Source organism: Monodelphis domestica, chromosome 5 (genome assembly GCF_027887165.1).
Source record: "Monodelphis domestica isolate mMonDom1 chromosome 5, mMonDom1.pri, whole genome shotgun sequence".
Lineage (NCBI taxonomy): Eukaryota > Metazoa > Chordata > Mammalia > Didelphimorphia > Didelphidae > Monodelphis > Monodelphis domestica.
In genome coordinates, this window is record NC_077231.1 from 194404382 (window position 1) to 194424748 (window position 20367).

Genomic DNA, 20367 nt, shown 5'->3' on the forward strand with positions numbered 1-20367 from the left:
GCAAAGTCATAGATGTAGCTCCTAAAGGTATTTTTTTTCCCATTCAGAGTGTTTTGTATTGATACACATATTCTCTCTTCACACTTTTGCCTCCACCCTTATTTGTGACCAAGGAAATGCACATACCAGACATCTAGGCGAGAGGCATGACTTGTTGCCAAAGTTCAGAGTGGAATTAACTGCCCTGCAGAAAGATGGCTTGCTCTGGAGAATTACGTCACAATTGTAAGGAACGGAGCCTCCAGTCATCTAAAAAGAAAAAAAAAAAGATGTGGCATCTTTTGAAGACACTTCACTTGTTTTTGATTCAATATTTAGCACAGAGTCCAGCAAATAGTGCTTATTAAGTGCTTATTATTGGAGCAATTGGGCGATTGCTTGGGGTGCCTCCTCTATGTGTGAGTCAAATGAAATAACATATGTAAATGTCTTTGTAAATTTCAAAGTGACGTATAAAGATAGATCATTTTGAAGACTATTCTATTGACCCTTGGTCAGTTTTAATAAAAATCATATGGTCCATGCTGAAATGGGATTCTACTGTTATGGAAATCTTGAAATCTCTCAGACTTGTGAATGTTAAAAATTTCTCCATTGGGGAAATCCTCCATTGGAACAAATTCCCTACAGGAAACATTCCCCATTTTGATGTGAGAACTCGCCAGGATCAGAAATGGGAGGACCTCTACTCCACCCATACTTAAGACTGCTTTAGAGGAGAAAACTCCTTGCTAAACAATGAAAGTACTTGGACCCATGCTTATAATAAGGCAAGGAGTTCTTTGAGCCATGCCTGTTTTTTAGAATTGATACAATGGGATGCTAGGTACCTATAAAGGTCGGGCAAGTTTTCTCTTAATGAGATTAGTTGACTCAGCTCTGTTTTCTCTGGTTCAGATTTACTGAGGGGATTAGTCGACACAGCAGCATTTTCTCTGGTTCAGACTTACTGAGGAGATTAGTTGACTTAGCTGGAATTCAGATGGGCTGTCTTTTAGAAAACATCTAGGTGATTGGTAGATGGAAGAACTTAGGGGAGGTGACATAGGAAAAAACCCCCTATATAAGAAAAGGAATTTCTTGAGCAAGAGAGGCTTAGAGGCTTGGAGATAGGATCCTTGGAGATAGATCCTTTTGGAGGAGGCCCTTTGAATATCTCTTGAGAAGAAGTCCCTTGGGAGGCTGACTCTGGCTGGAACTCCCTCTGGGGAGACTCTGTTCCCCAGACATCCTTGCTTAAGACAAATCTTGTGGTGAGTGATAGAAAACTGACTGATTCTCTCTCTCTTAAGACTCAGGTCTAGGCCATGTTGGCTTAAGGCCCTTCATATTTATACCTTTTTTCTTTCTCTCTTTCTTTGATTACTCATTGTATTGTTAATTAAAATCTCTATAAAACCCAATTGACTTGGGTATATTCATAATTGGGAATATATTCCCTGGCGACCACCTTATATTTGATTTAAAAACCAAGACACTGTAGTGAAACATATTTCAGCGGTCAAATTTACTCACTCCCTCTTATATCTATCATAATTTATATCTTCCACCATTTTAACTCACTACAGTTTACAACCTCAACCATTTTAAATCTTACAGTTTATAGCTCTCACTCTTTTAAATGCCACAGTTATTCCTTCTTCTCTTCTTTTATAGGAAGCATGATGATTTTCTAGCCACACGAGGCAGTAGATTGATAATTGTGAGATTTAAAATGGTTGAGGTCTTAAACTGTAGTGATTAAAATAGTGGAAGATATAAATTGTGATAGATATAAGAGAGGGTGAGTAAATTTGACCACAGAAATATGTTTCACTACAGTGTCTTGGGTTTTAAAATCAAATATAAGGTGGTTGCTAGGGAAATATTCCCAATTATTCAAATACCCAAGTCAATTGGGTTTTATAGAGATTTTAATTAACAATACAATGAGTAATCAAAGAAAGAGAGAGTAAGAAAGGAATAAGTATGAAGGGCCTCAAGCCAATATGGCCTAGACCTGAGTCTTAAAAGAGAAATCAGTCAGTTTTTTATAACTCACCATAAGATCTGTCTAAGTAAGTAATTCTAATGACACCAGGCCAGCGTCCTTCCTCAAAGAGTCTTCCAGCCAGAGATTGTTTGGCGAGGGCCTCTCTCAAGCACCTCCAGAGCTCCTACCCCAGAGGGACAGAGTGCCTCAGAGGAGCTTCTCAAGGAGCTCTCCTTCAGAATGAGAGTCAGAAATTGAGATTCTCAGAATGAGTCTTCTCAAAATGAGCTCCCTCAGAATCAGATCCAGCTCTTCTCTGAGCTCTTATATTTAAGGGCAAAATCTCCTATGTCACTTCCCCTAAGTCCTTACATCTACCAATCACTGTAGATGTTTCTAAAGGACTGCCCATTCTTAGTCCACACCTAAGAAGGTGTGGATTTTTGAGTAATTCACACCAGGAAAGCTCTGAGTAAGTTTTCCAGTTCTTTGTTCCTTGTAAATTCATAAGTTGCTTGACCTTTATAGGTACTTAGCTTAAGAAAAGTATGGGTTTAAGTATTTTTCATTGTTCAGAAAAGAGTTTACAACTTTATCTTCCCCTAGGGCAGACCCAAGTAGGTAAAGTAGAATTCTCACATTCCTGCTTTAAGTTAGAGTTCACTGCCCAAATGGGGAATGGTCTTAATCCAATCTTATAAAGTAGGGTCTGGGAAATTTTAAGGTTTACATAACAAGACTAATAGGAATACTGGGTTCAAATCACACCTTTGGTAATAATAATGTGCAAGATAGGGCAAGATTCCTCTTAATAATAATAGCATATAATTAAAAGCAATGAATTTAGAATCAGAAAGGCCTGAGTTCAAATACATCCTTAGACCTTTCCTAGTTTTGTCAAACTGGGCAAGTCAATTAACTACTCAGCCTCAACTTCTTCATGTGGAAAATGGGGGAAAATAATATCTTTACTTCTACCTCTAGATGTTATGAGGTGCAAATGATTTAATATATGTAAAGCAATTTGCAAACCTTTAATCACTAGTTAAATGCTTGTTATTAATAATTATACCACAGGAATGTCATCAAAAGCAAATGAGAAAATAAACACTGAGTACTCATAAAGGGAAAACTATATAATTGTTAGTCATTATTATTATTATTATCTTTATACTTCTATGGGAAGAGAGAAGAGTGCTCAGTAAGTGTCCCAATTTGATAAAGTTTAAGTTTTTCACAAAATTATTTTATAAGCTGTGGGCCTGATTGTAGTGCACTAAGATGGATCCAGAAATAGTTGGCCATGCAGAACATTAATTAGTAGTAATATCAGTCTGGGCCAAGTTCTTTAATGACATACCACAATGTTCTGTCCTTGGTCCTGTCATGCTCAAAAAGTTTTTCAATAATTTGAAAAGAGTACTAGACCTGAAGTCATGGGACCAGACTGTGATTTATGGTTATTTTAGTAATTATATTATAATTTCTAGGACAAATTGTGATCCAGGAGGAACTTTGCTTAATTTGGAGAGATCCACAGTTGAAATACCAACTCTCTTACTTATTAGTTGTGTGACCTTGGGAAAGTAATTTAATCACCCTATACCTCAGTTTCTACATTTGTAATGAGGAGGTTGTACTAAATGATCCCTCAGGTCCCCTTTTAGTAAAAATAAAGAATCTATGATTTTATGAAGAATCACAGAATATAGGAATTGGAAAGGACCTCAGGGGCCACTTATTTCAACTCCCACATGAAGGAATCCATTTTATCACATACTTGATAAATGGCTATTCAGTGTCTGCATGAAGACTTCCAAAGAGGGGAGCTTCCCCTGTATAACCTCTTTTGGAAGTTTATTTCAATTGGGGATAGCTCCAATTATTGGGATCCCCCCTCAGCCCCCATGAAGCCTAAATTGACTGACCTCTGCAATTTCTCAGAAGTTCTATCAAAATTTATTATCCTCTGAGGCCAAATAGCACAAGTCTTTTCCAACAAGATGGTTGGCATGCAGACCAAATTCATGAGTCACATGAAACTAGCATATAGATAATGCAATAGATAGCAGAACAATACACTAAAAAGAATAGCAGAACTTCCACTAGAATGTAAAATCCTTAATGAATGAATGAGTTTAAAAAAGCCTTTGTTAAATCCCTGCTATAGTCTAAGTACTGAGGATGCAAAGATAAAAGCAAGACATTTCCTTTCTCTCATTCTAATGGGAGAGACAATAATATGGAAGATTTCAGATGCAAGTCTGATGGAAAAGGATCCTTAGGGTGTAGCAGCAAAGCAGATTTTAAAGTTTCTTCTTTATTGTTATTTCCACTGATAAAATCACATCAGTTTCTTTCTTGTTTTTTTTTACATTAGTTTCTGATGAACCATTTGATGATGCCGAGGACTTTGGTGGCAAGAGTTTTCTTTTCTGAGTCTTCAGTAGCTTTGACTGCAGCACTTTCAGGGACAGTTGCCAGACTGCATCTCTAAGCATTGCCTCTCAGGATGACAGCTAGTTGGAAGTATTATTATTGCCTTGGGTTGAAAGTGTTATTACTCTAAGACTTTAGGGTTCAGGATCCTGGGTTGTCTCTATCATGGTCTGAAGGGAGATGGTGGTCAAGGTGGTGTCCCTCAGGATGCCTTACTGGTCTGGGAATTGCTTCTTCAGATGATAGTTGTGAGGGCTAAATTGAAAGCCAAATTAGTGGTCTGGAGGGTGCTAACAGAGTTTCTGTCTGTCTGCCTGTTGGTAGTGTTTGGTTGAGCAATTATTACTCTTTGTGATAAGAAAGGCAGAATTTTTCTCCATAATAATTTCTCCCTTCACTGATGACTGTGGGGACTGGGCAGGGGGCAAGCCTGGGATGCAATCCTTTTTCCAGGACTCTTCAAGAGGTTTTGGCTCTTGGATGAGGGTGGCAGTAGATAGGTGGTACAGTGGATAGAGCATGGACCTTGAATCAAGAAGTCCTGCATTTAAATCCATGCTTAAATACTTACTTTGTGACTTTGGGCAAGTCATTTAACCTTTATTTGCCTCTGTTTCTTCAAGTATAAAATGATAATAATAATACGTACCTCCCAGTATTATTGTGAACACCAAGTGAAATATTGATAAAGTGCCCATCAAAGTACTTGTCACAAAGTAGGTGCTACATAAATGCTACTTATTATTGCTAAAAATGTTAATAACAATAACAATGTCTCATAAATGTTTCTAATGGTTTCAACTTGAGATTTTTGAATACACATTTTGAATACATGTTGTCAGATGGTGCCCCAATAAGCAACATGCTCATTACATCCATTTCTCCTTGAAAACAAAGCCCTAATCCAATGCCTCCTCATGGTATATAAACAATCCTGGGCACTCAAAGAGAAATTCAAATTCTAGAAGGACTTAGCAAGATTTTTATGAATGGATCTGGCAATGACCTGCAAGTCTGTCATCTAAGAACCAGTCTAACATCCCAGAAACTCATCAGCAGAAAGTTGACCTCCAGGCTTACTTCCAACACTACTTATGAAAGCTTCTGCAAAGTTTTGGGGAAGTTATGATTAACCCCAATGAAAAGGAGTGTCCACATGGACAAAATCATAGTTTTTGAAGGCTAGAATTAAAATGCATGTTTCTTAACTTGGGAGGTATTTTAGCTCAGATAGCTGTCCTTAGATAAACTAGTGTTGACAGGACATACTTTAGCACTAAGAAAATACTAAGAACTTATTCACATGAAGAAAGTATACATATAAGAAGGAGATGAGGAGAACTTGGGTGAAATGCATGGTTATCATTTTCCAATACAGTTTCTTATGGGCATTTGAGTAAGAGGCAGCATACCAAAGTGGAAAGAACTTTAAAGAATTCAGGGATTAGGCATTCAAATACTGTTTCTGATGGTTATTACTCCTTGACCTGAGATAAGCTTAATTAATACTTGCTTTATTGATGTCTATCTTGAATTCTTCTTTCATCTATCTTGTTTCTCAATTTACAAATGACAGCTCTTCCTTTATAGTCTTTATTGTGATTTTAAACTACTCTCTTTTTTGGTATGTCCATCTTCTCTCCTGTTGTGGTGGTTTCAATTTTTTATTATTTCTTTCTGGAAATTTCTCCTTATTTTCTTTTCACCATGGTTATAAAAGACTCTTCAGACTGGAATCTCTTTTTTTTGTTTACTCATCCTTCAATCTTGTTAGTTTTCCTGTTTGGGCTCCCTGACCCCCAACTTCTCCCCTTCTTTTTTTTTTTGTTGTGGCTATTTAAAAAATATGATGCATTTGTTGTTTTGAGATGGTACAAGGAAATTAGGCTTAGTCATGATCACTCCATGCCATCTTGCTGAAAGTCTAAATTGCTTGTTGAATTCAAAACAGTAATTTAATATAGCTGCCTAAAAAGCTAATGTGATTATAACACAACATTGATAGGAACATTACATTGAAGTAAAGTATAGAGATTTTATAAAGTATTAATCCCACTGCATCCTGCATTAATGAGACTAAGTGTTTACTTTCTACTAGGATCATAGATTAACTGGAATAGAGCTCAGAGGCCATCTATTCCAATTTCCTTATCTTACAGCAGACGAGGCAACCGAGTCCTAGAGAATTTAAGAGCCTTGAAAAAAGTGCCACATGAAATGGGCAAAGCTGGGATTTGGACTCACATCCATTGACTTCACATTCAGCGGATTTCCAGGGTACTATACCCTCTCAAGTGTGGTGTTTACCTCTAGGAAGAACATTTCCATTTCTATTTGAGGTAGAGACCTCTGATCTACATGGTAAATAATTCCAAGTAAAGGCATCTAAGGACACATTATAGTAAGAAACAGTAATAGAATATTTTCCTCTAAAAGTAAGATAGTTAAAGAATATGAATGAATGAAAGGGCATACACATGGAGGAGTAACTCATCCATCTAACCCAATTTTGTCCCTAATAACTTCTGGTGAAGTTATCATTCCCTTATGGTAGCACAGTGGATAGAGCACTGGGCCTGGAGTAAGGAAGCCCTGAGTTCAAATCTATCCTCAGATACTTACCTCTCGTTTCACTCTGGGTATATCACTTGACTCTGTTTACCTCTGTTTCTTCAATGTAAAATGGGAATAATAATAGCAGCTACCTTGCAGGATTGTGAGTATTAAATAAAGTATTTGTAAAGCATTTAGCAAAGTGCCTGGCACTTAGAAGATACTATAAAAATGGTCATCCCCTCGTTTTCCTCCCACCTTTCCTCTCTTCTACTGAGTCTGCTCCCTCCTGGTCTCAAGTGGAATGTAGTTTCTTTCAAGTATGTGGCCCTACTGTGAAGTCTCTGCTAGATGCCGCTCTCTTGGTTTCAGGTAGTTACTGCCAGACAGTGCTCTACTGGCCTCAGGGTTATTGTTCATTTCAGGTTTTTAGGTAAGTCTTCTTCCTTCCCTGACATATGGGAAGTTGTAGAACCTTTTTATTTGTTTTTAAACTCTTCCCTTTGATCTTAGGATCAATATGATATATTTGTTCTTTTAAAAAAAACAACACCACCCCAACCTCATGTCTTACAATCAATACTGTATATTGATTCTAAGGCAGAAGAGTGATAAGGGCTAGGCAATAGAGGTTAAGTGACTTGTCCAGGGTCACACAACTAGGACGTGTCTGAGACCAAATTTGAATCCAGGACCTATCATTCCTAGTCCTGACTCTGTATCTACTGAGCCACTTAGCTGCCCCCTATGTATTGATTCTAAAGCAGAAGAGTTGGAGGTTAAGTGACTTGCCCAGGGTCACACAGGTAGGCATTGAACATCTAGAGGGACTGATCCTTTTTTAGGGGAAATCAGCAGGCAGACATTGCAGCTAGGCTTGTGGCCTTAGGAGGACCTGGGTTAATTTTGAGCCTGACATATAATGATGAATCAAATTTCTCTCTCTCTTATAATAAACAAGAAGTGAAGTAGAAACAGAAGTTTAAAGCAAGACAAATTAATGGGGTTTGGGTGACTTCCAAAGGCAAAACCCCTACTTCCCAGAAGCTTCTACCATCAAACAAATATATTTTCCTGTTCTCAGGAATGGCTACTACAGGAATGGTACTCAGGGGATCAAGGACACCATTAAAAGGGTTTTGGTGGTCCCAGGTATTACAGTATAGCCTCCATGTATGTGCTTCTTGCCCTACCTGGCAGGTATATAAGCAGCATGCTTTTTATACCAAGGTTTTGGGTAAGCCACCCCTGGCTTACACTCTTTTTGAACACTTGCAAGTTGATTTCATCATATGCTTAAAGTTGGACATTATAAAGTTGGTCTTGTTGTAGTGGACCAACTCACTTAATGGATAGAAGCTTTCCCTGATACTTGTGCCACAGGGGCATTTTTTGCTAAAATGCTATGGAGGGAGAATGTTTTCTGATTTGGCCCACCTACTTGCATTGATTCAGATAAAGGCACTCATTTTACTGATTCTGTTTTATCATAGGTTTATTCTTGTGTGGGAATTACTCTCAAATTGCATATACCCCACCATCCCCAGAGGTCAGGTCAAGGCGAACCTATGAATAGAGACCCTCAAACCATAACTGGTGTAAAGATTAAATTAACTCCCCTGCCCATTTTTTAGATTTAATCACCAAAAGTGTAAACACCCCACTCACAATTGAGTGGGGGAGGTCTGTGACCCATGTGTGCCATAGTGGGTGACAAATCAGAATCAACTGACTACCCTATGGGCAGTCCTAAGCAAAGCTTTAGCTGTGATTGGTAGATGTAAAAGTGGAGGAAGGCACAGAAAGTGACGCAAAAGAAGTGTCTTTAAAAAGAAGTTACAACTTCCTGTGAGGTTGTCTTTGGGAGTTCTTTCTGCTTGAGACTTCTGAGTGCTCTCATTCTGTGGAGTTCTGAGTTCAAGTTGGAGGCTGATAAAGAATCTGCTGACTGGACCTGAGACCTTAGACTTGTTGAGACTGTCCTTGAATCTCTCCTTTTGGACTGACATGTGGTGAGTGAAAGAGCTGACTCCTTTCCTGGATTTTCTGAAGAGACTAGTCTCAGGAGAGACCTATCCTCTTTTTTCCCCCTAGCCCAATGATATGGGACCTTTTATTTATTCATTCACTCATTCATTCATTCATTCATTCGTTCATTCATTCATTCATTCATTCATTCATTCATTCATTTATTTGTTTATTTATTTTTTTTCCATTTGAATACGTTTATTTAGTCAATTTAGAACATTATTCCTTGGATACAATAATCACATTAATTCCCTCTTTCCCCTCCACCCACTCTTCCTGCAGCCAGCAAGAAATTTCATTGGGTATTACATGTGTCCTTGATTGGAACCCATTTCCATGTTGTTGTTTGCACTAGGATTTTCATTTAGTGTCTACATCCCCAACAATATACCTTCAACCCATGTATTCAAGCAGTTGTTTTTCTTTGGTGTTTTTACTCCCACAGTTTTTCCTCTAAATGTGGATAGTGGTTTTTCTCGTAGGTTCCTCCAAGTTCTTCAGGGACATTGCATTGCCACTAATGGAGAAGTCCATTATGTTCACTTGTACTACAGTATATTAGTCTCTGTGTACAATGTTTTCCTGGTTCTGCTCCTCTCACTCTGCATTAATTCCTGGAGGTTGTTCCAGTCCCCATGGAATTCCTCCAATTTATTATTCCTTTGAGCACAATAGTATTCCATCACCAAATCCACTTGAGAGAGGCTCCCTGTATCTCCATGTCCTTGACTACAAGGTCTGAGGCCTCTCTAGCTAAGGACTAAACTCCCTGCTTCTTTTTGATCCAGGGGTCGGAGCAAAATACTTAGTGCTTAGGCTAGATATCTTACCCTATCCTCTCTCTCATTTTCTTACTTTCATTCTTTCTATATTTTGTAAATAAATTGTTAAATGAATCTCTTGGAATTAATTAAAATTCCTGGCAACCCTATTCTTAAATAATCCAGTCCAAGGTTTTATAAAAAACCCTTAAATTTCTCCCCCATACACTGGCAAACTATGCACTGAGATTCAGTTGAGGGGGCCCCAGATTCTCCCCTTCTCTCTGTTTTACTTGCATAACTGATCTAGGGGAGAAATACATGTCTCACTGTTTGAAATGCTTTTTGGATGTCCCCCTATTCAAGTCAACCTTTTTCTGTTGCATATACATCATTCCTGGGGCAGTCTGGGGAGAAATCTATGTCACTTCCTTTATATAGGAATCTGTGAATTTCAAAACTATTCCACCCTATTCAGACCATTCTTTAGAAGATTGGATATAGCTATTTCCTGATCAATAACAATAGCGACACTTGGAATAACAGAATCAGGTCTTGGAAACTACATTCTCCACCCTACTCAGTGTAACAAGATTAGGAAGGTCTGCATCAAACTCAAGATTTAATTATTTGAGAAAATGGCCTTCAACAGACATGTGCAAAAAAAAGACAGACCTCTGGGTGGTCCTAAGTCAAGCTTGAGCCACCATTGGCACATGTGAGATATAGGAAATGAGGTAGAGAACAGCCTCTGGAGTTCTTGGGACTCCTCACAGTAAACTGTGAGGAGGGCTAGAGTTCAGTTTGATCCTGGAGCTGGAGCTTGGAGGAGCCCCACAGACAGCTTTCCTTCAGACTGGTCACATGAGTGATAAGGACTGACCCCTTTCCCTGCCTTGGCTCTCCAAGGCCTTAACACCCTCTTTGGCTCAGCCTGAGCCAGAGTGGTTCTGAGTTAAACTCCTTTCCTTCTCTCCTTCTTTCCTTCTCTCCCTCTTTATTTCTCTCCCCCTCTCTCTCTCCCTCTAATATTTTCTTCCTTCTGTTGTAATTAAATCACCATAAAAATTTGTCAGCTGACTTGGGTATTTTATTATTTGGGATTTCCCTTGGCAACCATTTAAATTTAGATTTTTTCAGTCTCAACCATAATTTTTACCCTTTACAAATCATAGATATGATTATGTGATCTTCATGACCCTGGGGCAGTTGTACAGGCAGGACCCTTGGACTTTTCTCTTCATGATCTACATCCGGGATATAAGGTATATGTAAAGCGCATTCAGCAAACATGGTACTCAGCCTGCTTGGGAAGACCCTTTCCAATTGTTGTGGACTACTCTGGCTGCCATTAAAATTGGAGGAAAAAAACTTCTAAGATTCATCATTCTCAGGTAAAACCAGTACCATCTATTCACTCTGATTAACTGAACTTGTGGCTTTCATTTTATATAACTGCCTTTTTGTCTGGTTTTATTTTTTATTGTCTTTTTGTGATTAGGGATTTATAGGTAAGCCTAATTTAGTTTATTCTGTTAAAAAATGCTATCCTCATTTTGTGTTATAGTGTTCTCAGTATTAAGCCATATTGCATTTTCCTCTTTTGTTTTCTCTTTTGATGATTGGACAAGGATAATTCTATTACTAGGGTACATCACTAAATAGGACATACTCTATACCAGGACAAAACCACTGGGCCTTATGGATGCTGGGTCTGTCACCAGCTCTAACAGAGCTGCCTCTGTGCAGCCTCACTATTCCATTCCCTACCACAACATTTATATGTGCTAAGACATGCCTCAATAGGATAACTTATAGGCCATATGAATGCATATCCTTTGCAACTCCTACTATATTTTCATAGTTAAAGTCAGATTTCCCATGGGGTTTGGTGACCCCCTGATCAATTCTATGTCTGTAACTCCTTGCCTTGCTCTTTCCTTCCCCAAGGGTGGCATGGGATTTGTGGCTTGGCCTCTGTAACCCCACCACTACTGGTACATAATCTTTTTATTGGCTCGGTAGACAAACCTATAGCTAGGCATCTGGCCAGTTGGTGGTATACATGGGGCAAGAGATCTAGGTCTTATTCAGTATCCACTTCCTCTGTAGCACAGAGATTTTTCTGGGTGATTATGCTCACTTTTGGGATAATGGCAGTAATAGATCCTATTAGGAACATCTCTGCTGAGGATGAGAAATTGGCTTAGGATATAGTTGAAGGCTTCTCCCAAACTTCTAAAGCTATCTTCTTTCTCCAAGAGGTGATTGACTCCTTGGCAAAGACAGTCATACAGAACTGGCTAGCCCTTGTTATGCTTATGACAGCTGGTAGGGGTCCCTGTTATTAATCAGTCTTCTTGTTCTTACATAAATAAGCCAGGGGAATTGTTATAAATGTCCATGAACTTCAAAGAATTATGAATGGCACTTAGCAAATCATAATAGAGATCCATGTGTCATCTGGCAGTGCATGGTGAAACTTTTTGTGGCTACAGGGCATGGGTTTGTTAGCAAATGTGGCCAAATGAGTCTTTTGAATTCTAGGAATTATTGTACTTTTCAGTCTTTGCCTTAGTTGTTGTATTAAAGTCTATGCCAAGCTTCCTCCAAGAGAAAAATACTGAGAATCATGGCCATGTTAGAGATATTGTAGATTTAACTTTTAAGTAATCATTCTATTTCTTTAAAATCCATATGTTTATTACATTGGTGAATGGGGATTGGGAAATAATATTTTGATTTTTTTCCTATTTAGTTTTGTTCGTTTTAAATGTGATTTTCAATTTGAGTTTATGGAATTATACCTGATATTTGGTATCGAAGGATCAGATTACAATGACAGTACTGCGTACCCCAAAAGCTTATACTATTGAAACCTGCCATTGGGAATTAATTGAGTCTGATTCCAGATAAACTACAAAGAAAGTGTTAATAAGCCAGTGATCAGTGCTAATAAATCAATGATCATGGATGTCAATAGCTCTTGGTGGGGTGATATATGTCAGTGCTACAGTTTGGGAGATCTGTCTCAGGGAAGGGTTGGAAGAATAACTGTTCAGCAAAGACTCTGAGATAGAACAATTCTGACTTATCCTGGTAGGACATCTCCTTCTGTAGAAAATATTCTCACTTAGCTCTAACTGTATTTTGCTATCTCTTCAGCTCTTATATAGAGTAGAAATCAGGCCAGGGGATCACATTCCCTTTTTTTGTCATACTTCTGTCCCCATTTTTTTTGGTATGGCAACTTTATTTAGATATGACAGATGGTGGGTAACTACAATATTGCTTTACCTGACCTACATGCTTGTAGGATAAAAAAATTTATCTACCAGACCATGGATAAGTATTAGGAACTATGAAGATTAAATTTAACTCTCCTGATTGTGAAAATGAAAATACTTAACTCTCCTCTGATTATAACAATGAAAATATTTAACTCTTCCCTGATTGTGAAGATTAAATTGTAACCCCTGACTATTTTTAGATTTAATCCCCATAAGTGTAAACATCCTACTTAAAGTAAAGTATGGAGATCTGCTCATTTTTAGATCTACTCACCAAAAGCGCAAATATCCCACTTAATCATGAAGTGGGAGATCTGTGTCCCACAGGTGTGATAGTGGGTGATGAATCAGAATTGACTGACTGATTTCTGGGCAGTCCTAGAGTAGGACTTCAACTATGATTGGTAGATGTGGAATTAGGGGAAAGTACAGGAAGCAATGCAAGAGAAAATGTCTTTAAAAGGGGCTTTCATTTCCTGTGAGAGAGAGTTATTCATTTTTTGGAAGTGGAGACTAGAGAAATTTTTCATTCTTTGATCTTCCTGAGACCCTGTTCCTATGAACTGACACTTAGTGAGTGAAAAGCTGGATTTTCTGAAAATGGTGGTGGGGGTGTTTAGGCTAGATATCTTACCTTATCCTTTCTCTGATTTCTTGCTTTACTCTTTCTACATTTTGTAAATAAATTGTAAATAAAATCTCTTTGGAATTAATTAAATTCCTGACAATCACACTCTTAAATAACCCAGTCCAACCCTTTTAAAAACAAACCTGTTTTAACCTTTACAGGACTTTTTATAATTTAAAAAAATCACACACACACATATATATATATATGCACATATATCTATACACACACATATAATCTCTAATTTTTGGGAAAGGCAAATGTATTGTTTAGATGACATTTAATGCACTTTAAAATAATTAGCCTAGCCATACAGCCTATATTAAGTCTATTGTTGTTCTAAATGAATACACCCTGTGTTGGAACGTTATTTTTTGTTACCATCAAGTTATGTATGTGCTTGTATGTAAGGTTAAATAGTATCTCATCCTCATGACAGGGGATTGTGGAACTATCCTAAAGGTTCATAGATTGAATTTTTAAAAGCAAATTTAGAAGTTATCACCAGTAACCTGGGCCAGGAAAGCAGATCTCCTGGAGAAAATACTGGGAGGACCATCATGATTCCAGATGGACTAAAACAATGATAGCAATTGAAGATGTTTCCAGAAATTAGATACTACATCATGAGACTCTGAGTAAGGTTTTGTATATAACAAATTGAACTATAGGATTTGGATCCTCCATCTACTTCTGTCCTTCCCATATACTTATATTTTATTTTGATTGTAAAACTCTTGTGCCAGAAAAAGGGGAATCCCCCTTAATAACTCCTTGGCAATGTATCCATCAATCAATTTTTATGTTAGGAAATGTAATTAGACCTCTCTGAAATATATAATACCATTGGGCATTTATGTACCTTGGTGAGATAATCCTGAAGAATACAGATATTATATATGGAATGATTAAACTTGGGGCACAGCCAAGATGGCAGCTTAGAAACAGTGAAAGTTGAAATCTATCTGACAATCCTTTCAAATCAATCTTTAAAAGGTGCTTCAAAACTACAGGAGTCAAACATCAACAACAAGATGGAGTGAGGGGCTTCTCATGCTGAATACAACTAGAAAGGTAGTCAGAGAGAGTTGATTTTCACAGTATAAAGTGGAACTGGAAGCAAAACTTCACACCTACTGTGCCAGGTTCCAAGTATGGACATAGGCTAACTTTGGAGTCCCAGGAGCCTGGCTACACCACCAACAGAGAATATCATGCCTCAAACCCATCTCTTGAAGTTCAAGGCCCTGGCACCATCCTCCAGTGAGGCCTAGAAGTCCATAGCCACTTGACCCTTTCAAGTCTGCCCTGTGGTGAAGACCTAGACCCAGAGTAAAATAGCTCACAGTGCTGAGTCCTGCAAGCCATCAGTAGAGGAGAAAGAATCAGTAGCTTTCAGAATTCCCAATTCACACACAAAAAATTTTAAAAGACTGGGAAAATGAGAAAAAACAAAAGAAACAAGGTGAAGTGATTTGGCAAGGTCACATAGCTAGTAAATGTCTGAGACCAGATTTGAACCCTAGAAGGTGAGTCTTTCGAACTTTAGACCCAACACTCTAACCACTGTACCATCTACCTGCTCTCATTCATTTTAGGGACTTCTTTTTCTACAAGCCACCAGAAGTGGTCTGGATCCTAGGGCCTTTGTTTTTCTCAATCCAGATATTCTTTTTTTGCTGTTTCCCTTGCAAATGAACAGGAAACATTCAGGGAAAGTTAAAAATCTTCGGGGAGAACTACAGCAAGGCATGATACCCTGCCTCAATTATTTGTTTGAAATTCTTGTCTTGTCTATTAGGTATATGTGATGAGTAACAAATAGCTCCAAACTTTGAACTAGGTTTTACATCCTAAAAAGTTGATTTCAAATGTTTTCTGGGGATTCCATCTTGAAAAGGAAACAATAACTGCAAAAGATAAGAATTTCAGCAAGCCTTCCACATCAGCATCAATCAGTATATGCCAAAGGTAGGACTTGTAGGTCTTTTTGGCTCTAAGGACAGTTCTTCATGCAGCATACAGACTTGCTTGAATGCTGAAAGTCTCTGACTTTATTTTTTTATTTTTTAAAAATTTTTAAATTTTTTTCCTACTTTAAACATTATTTTATTTGGTCATTTCCAAACATTATTCATTGGAAACAAAGATCATTTTCTTTTCCTCCCCCCTGTTACAAGGGAATCACTTAAAAGACTGATATATATTAATTTAAGGTCGCCAAGGAATCAGCTATGTAATTCCTAAATGAAAACTTAAGTCAGCCGTCAATCTTTTATGGAGTTTAATTATAATAGGAGGAAGTAATTAGAGATAGAGAGAGAGAAAAGGGAGAGAAGGAAATAGGGCTTAAATACCCCTTCTGTTTAGGCTGGGTCAAAAGGCCCAAGCCCTTAGATAGCTGGGGCAAAGAAAAGAGATCAGTCCCTATTACTCACGTGACCAAAATGGAGAAACAGTCTCAGAGGCCCCCACCTTCAGCTTCCTTCAGAGCAAGCTTCTCAGAGCCCACACGAACCACACCGACCAACTACTCAACCCTCTCGAGTCTTCAGACCCCCCTGATCTTTAAGGAAACCATCCAAGTTGCCTCCCCTCAGTTCTCCCATCTACCAATCACTGTCCATCAATTTCCCTGTGCCAATGGAGGCTCTACCTTAACCCAGGACCGCCCAGAGGCTTTGCACATGTCTGTTGAAGGTCATATTTTCAAATGATTAAATCTTTGCTCCTTTGCTACAGCCCTTTCTAAATCCTGTTAACCTGAGTAGGGTAGAGATTGGAATAATTAAATTTTGATCTAGGCTGCAGCCCTTACTCAATCCTGTTAGGACTGAATAGGGTGGAGATTTATTCCAAGTATCTCCATTGTATCAATTCTAAAATCAATCATGATTCAAAGAAATTCCTGTTCTATGCTTAAGCATAGGTCAAAGCCCTTTCCATTGTTCAGCAAAAGGTTTCTGTCCTAAAGTAATCTTAAGAAGGGAAGAGAAGGAACCTCCCATGCCAATGGGGTTCCCATTCCAATAGACTATCAGTAAGAAATTTTCCAAGTATGAAATATCCCAATGGTAAAATTTCCAACATTTATAAGTCTAAGGAATTTTGAGGTTTACACCCCCAACCAGCTTCCCACCACCTCTCCCATAGCTGATGCACGATTCCACTGGGTATCACATGTGTTCTTGGCTCGAACCCATTTCCATGTTGTTGGTATTTGCATTAGAGTGTTCATTTAGAGTCTCTCCTCAGTCGTATCCCCTTCCCCCCTGTAGTCAAGCAGTTGCTTTTCCTCGGTGTTTTTACTTCCATAGTTTATCCTCTGCTTGTGGATAGTGTTTTTTAGATCCCTGCAGATTGTTCAGGGACATTGCATTGACACTAATGGAGAAGTCCATTACCTTTGATTGTACCACAGTGTATATCAGTCTCTGTGTATAATGTTTTCCTGGTTCTGCTTCTTTTGCTCTGCATCACTTCCTGGAGGTCTTTCCAGTCTCCATGGAATTCCTCTACTTTATTATTCCTTTTAGCACAATAGTATTCCATCACCAACATATACCACAATTTGTTCAGCCATTCCCCAATTGAAGGGCATCTCCTCATTTTCCAATTTCTGGCCACCACAAAGAGCGCAGATATGAATATTCTTGAACAAGTCTTTTTACTTATTGTCTCTTTGGGGTACAAACCCAGCAGTGCTATAGCTGGATCAGAGGGCAGACAGTCCCTTATCACCCTTTGGGCATAGTTCCAGATTGCTCTGCAGAATGGTTGGATCAATTCACAACTCCACCAGCAATGAATTAATGGCCCTAATTTGCCACATTCCCTCCAGCATTCATTACTTTCCATAGTTGTCATGTTAGCCAATCTGCTAGGTGTGAGGTGATACCTCAGGGTTGTTTTGATTTGCATCTCTCTGATTATAAGAGATATAGAGCACTTTTTCATGTGCTTATTAATAGTTTTGATTTCTTTGGCTGAGAACTGCCTGTTCATGTCCCTTGCCCATTTATCAATTGGATAATGGCTTGATTTTTTGTACAATTGATTTAGCTCTTTGTAAATTTGAGTAATTAAACCTTTGTCAGAGGTTTTTATGAAGATTGCTTCCCAATTTGTTGCTTCCCTTCTGATTGTAGTTACATTGCATTGGTTTTGTTTGTACAAAAACTTTTTAATTTGATGTATTCCAGATTATTAATTTTGCATTTTGTGACTCTTTCTAAGTCTTGCTTGGTTTTAAAGCCTCTCCCTTCCCAAAGGTCTGACATGTATACTATTCTGTGTTCACCTAAATTTCTTATAGTTTCCTTCTTTATGTTCAAGTCATTCACCCATTTTAAATTTATCTTGGTGTAGGGTGTGAGGTGTTGATCTAAACCTAATCTTTCCCACACTATCCTCCAATTTTCCTAGCAGTTTTTATGAAATAGTGGATTTTTGTCCCAAAAGCTGGGATCTTTGGGTTTGTCATATAGTGTCTTGCTGAGGTCACTTACCCCGAATCTATTCCACTGATCCTCCTTTCTGTCTCTTAGCCAGTACCAAATTGTTTTGATGACTGCTGCTTTATAATATAGTCTGATATCTGGGACTGCAAGGCCCCCTTCCTTTGTATTTTTTTTTCATTATTTCCTTGGATATCCTTGATCTTTTGTTCTTCCAAATGAACTATGTTATGGTTTTTTCTAGATCAGTAAAAATTTTTTTCGGAAGTTCCATGGGTATGGCACTAAATAGGTAGATGAGTTTGTGTAGGATGGTCATTTTTATTATATTGGCTTGTCCTACCCATGAGCAGTTAATGTTTTTCCAATTGTTCAAGTCTAGTTTTAGTTGTGTGGAGAGTGTTTTGTAGTTGTGTTCATAAAATTCCTGCATTTGTCTTGGGAGACAGATTCCTAAGTATTTTATTTTGTCTAAGGTAATTTTGAATGGGATTTCTCTTTCTAGTTCTTGCTGCTGAACTGTGTTGGAAATATATAGAAATGCTGATGACTTATGTGGGTTTATTTTGTATCCTGCAACTTTGCTAAAGTTGTTGATTATTTCAATTAGCTTTTTGGTTGAATCTCTAGGATTCTTTAAGTAGACCATCATGTCATCCGCAAAGAGTGATAACTTGGGCTCCTCCTTGCCTATTTTGATGCCTTCAATTCCTTTATCTTCTCTAATTGCTACTGCTAGTGTTTCTAGTACAATGTCAAATAATAGAGGTGATAATGGGCATCCTTGTTTCACTCCTGATCTTAATGCGAATGGATCTAGTTTATCCCCATTGCAGATGATATTAGTTGATGGTTTTAGATATATACTGTTTATTATTTTTAGGAACGACCCTTCTATTCCTATGCTTTCTAGTGTTTTTAATAGGAATGGGTGTTGTATTTTATCAAAGGCTTTTTCTGGGTCTATTGAAATAATCATGTGATTTTTGTTGGTTTGCTTGTTGATGTGGTCAATTATGTGGATGGTTTTCCTAATATTGAACCAGCCCTGCATCCCTGGTATAAATCCTACTTGATCATGGTGAATGACTCTTCTGATCACTTGCTGGAGTCTTTTTGCTAGTATCCTATTTAAGATTTTTGCATCTATATTCATTAGGGAGATTGGTCTATAATTTTATTTCTCTGTTTTTGCCCTGCCTGGCTTTGGAATTAGTACCATGTTTGTGCGATAAAAGGAATTTGGTAGAACTCCCTCTTTGCGTATTATGTCAAATAGTTTGTATAGTATTGGGGTTAGTTGTTCTTTGAATGTTTGATAGAATTCACTGGTGAATCCATCAGGCCCTGGGGATTTTTTCTTAGGAAGTTCTTTGATGGCCTATTGGATTTCTGTTTCTGATATGGGATTATTTAAGAAGTCTATTTCTTCTTCTGTTAGTCTAGGCAATTTGTATTTTTGTAGATATTCATTCATATCACCTAGGTTGGTATATTTATTACCATATAGTTGGGCAAAGTAGTTTTTAATGATTGCCTTAATTTCCTCTTTGTTGGAGATGAGGTCCCCCTTTTCATCCTTGATGCTGTTAATTTGCCTTTCTTCTTTCCTTTTTTTAATTAGATTGACCAGTACTTTGTCTATTTTGTCTGTTTTTTCAAAGTACCAGCTTCTAGTCTTGTTTATTATTATTAGCTCAATAGTTCTATCACTTTCGATTTTATTAATTTTTCCCTAATTTTTCCCTTAATTTTTAGGATCTCTAGTTTGGTTTTCTTCTGGGGGTTTTTAATTTGTTCATTCTCAAGTTTTTTGATTTGCATTTCCAATTCATTGATCTCTGCCCTCCCTAATTTGTTAATATATGCACTCATGGATATGAATTTTCCTCTAAGTACTGCTTTGGCTGTATCCCATAAGGTTTGAAAGGATGTCTCATCATTGTCATTTTCCTCAATGAAATTATTAATTGTTTCTATGATTTCTTCTCTAACTAACCAATTTTGGAGTATCATATTATTTAATTCCCAATTAATTTTTGATTTGGCTCTCCATGTACCCTTTCTGATCAATATTTTTATTGCCTTGTGATCTGAAAAGGCTGCATTTATTATTTCTGCTTTTCTGCATTTGAGTGCCATATTTCTGTGACCTAGTGTATGATCTATTTTTGTGAATGTGCCATGTGGTGCTGAGAAGAAGGTGTATTCCTTTCTGTCCCTATTTATTTTTCTCCAT